A 1,600-nucleotide genomic window follows, 5' to 3' on the forward strand; every position below is an offset into this window, starting at 1 on the left:
AATGACGTATGCGATCATACCAGCACTAACGCACCGGATCCCATCAGAACACTGAAGTTAAACGTGCTTGTGCGAGAGTAGTACTAGGATGGGTGACCCCTGGGAAGTCCTTGTGTTGCATCCCTTTTTTTTTTCCTTTAAAATTTTGTTTAATTTTGCCGGTTCGATCGGCGAATCTTTTTGTTTTTCCTCTTGGCGGAAACGAGAAAGGGGGCAAGGCGCAGGGGCGTGCGTGCGGGGTGTGACCGACGGCGGAGGAGATGAAGCATAATAGAATTTGGAGTGCTGGGACTGATGGATGAGATCATACAAGCTCTAACGCACCGGATCCCATCAGAACTCCGAAGTTAAGCGTGCTTGGGCGAGAGTAGTATTAGGATGGGTGACCCCCTGGGAAGTCTTCGTGTTGCATCCCTTCTTTTTTTTTTTCCTTTAAAATTTAGTTTAATTTTGCCGGTTCATCGGCGAATCTTTTTATTTTTCCTCATGGCGGAAACGAGAACGGGGGCATGGCGCAGGGGCGCGCGTGCGGGGTGTGACGGGCGGCGCAGGAGAAAGATGCGTAATAGAATTTGGAGTGCTGGGAATGACGGATGCGATCATACCAGCACTAACGCACCGGATCCCATCAGACCTCCAAAGTTAGCGTGCTTGGGCGAGAGTAGTACTAGGATGGGTGAACTCTGGGAAGTCCTTGTGTTGCATCCCTTCCTTTTTTTTTCCTTTAAAATTCAGTTTAATTTTGCCGGTTCGATCCGCGAATCTTTTGTTTTTCCTCTTTGCGGAAACGAGAAAGGGGGCAAGGCGCAGGGGCGCGCGTGCGGGGTGTGAAGGTCGGCGGAGGAGAAAGAAGCATTATAGAATTTGGAGTGCTGGGAATAACGGATGTGATCATACCATCACTAACCCACCGGATCCCATTGGAACTCTGAAGTTAAGCGTGCTTGGTCGAGAGTAGTACTAGGATGGGTGACCCCCTGGGAAGTCTTCGTGTTGCATCCCTTTTTTTTTTTTCCTTTAAAATTCAGTTTAATTTTGCCGGTTCATCGGCGAATATTTTTGTTTTTCCTCTTGGCGGATACGAGAAAGGGGGCGAGGCACAGGGGCGCGCGTGCGGGGTGTGACGGGCGGCGGAGGAGAAAGTGGCATAATAGAATTTGGAGTGCTGGAAATGACGTATGCGATCATACCAGCACTAACGCACCGGATCCCATCAGAACACTGAAGTTAAGCGTGCTTGGGCGAGAGTAGTACTAGGATGGGTGACCCCTGGGAAGTCCTTGTGTTGCATCCCCTTTTATTTTTCCTTTAAAATTCGATTTAATTTTGCCGGTTCGATCGTCGAATCTTTTTGTTTTTCCTCTTGGCGGAAACGAGAAAGGGGGCAAGGCGCAGGGGCGCGCGTGCGGGGTGTGACGGGCGACGGAGGAGATGAAGCATAATAGAATTTGGAGTGCTATGAATGACGGATGCGATCATACAAGCTCTAACGCACCGGATCCCATCAGAACTCCGAAGTTAAGCGCGCTTGTGCGAGAGTAGTATTAGGATGGGTGACCCCCTGGGAAGTCCTCGTGATGCATCCCTTTTTTTTTTCCTT

General features: G+C 49.8%; 6 non-coding genes across 6 annotated transcripts; all 6 read left to right on the forward strand.

Annotated features, from left to right (window-relative positions):
* Nucleotides 1–6: 6 nt before the first annotated feature.
* Nucleotides 7–124, forward strand: LOC124892149. Its single transcript, XR_007050096.1, has one exon. It is a non-coding gene; the product is annotated as a 5S ribosomal RNA (ribosomal RNA).
* Nucleotides 125–296: 172 nt separating this feature from the next.
* On the forward strand, nucleotides 297–415 carry LOC124892155. Its single transcript, XR_007050102.1, has one exon. It is a non-coding gene; the product is annotated as a 5S ribosomal RNA (ribosomal RNA).
* A 176-nt stretch (nucleotides 416–591) lies between these two features.
* Nucleotides 592–708, forward strand: LOC124892152. Its single transcript, XR_007050098.1, has one exon. It is a non-coding gene; the product is annotated as a 5S ribosomal RNA (ribosomal RNA).
* A 175-nt stretch (nucleotides 709–883) lies between these two features.
* Nucleotides 884–1,002, forward strand: LOC124892156. Its single transcript, XR_007050103.1, has one exon. It is a non-coding gene; the product is annotated as a 5S ribosomal RNA (ribosomal RNA).
* A 174-nt stretch (nucleotides 1,003–1,176) lies between these two features.
* Nucleotides 1,177–1,294, forward strand: LOC124892153. Its single transcript, XR_007050099.1, has one exon. It is a non-coding gene; the product is annotated as a 5S ribosomal RNA (ribosomal RNA).
* Nucleotides 1,295–1,467: 173 nt separating this feature from the next.
* Nucleotides 1,468–1,586, forward strand: LOC124892148. Its single transcript, XR_007050095.1, has one exon. It is a non-coding gene; the product is annotated as a 5S ribosomal RNA (ribosomal RNA).
* The last annotated feature ends 14 nt before the right edge of the window (nucleotides 1,587–1,600 follow it).

The sequence above is a fragment of the Capsicum annuum genome, unplaced genomic scaffold (genome assembly GCF_002878395.1).
Source record: "Capsicum annuum cultivar UCD-10X-F1 unplaced genomic scaffold, UCD10Xv1.1 ctg44395, whole genome shotgun sequence".
Lineage (NCBI taxonomy): Eukaryota > Viridiplantae > Streptophyta > Magnoliopsida > Solanales > Solanaceae > Capsicum > Capsicum annuum.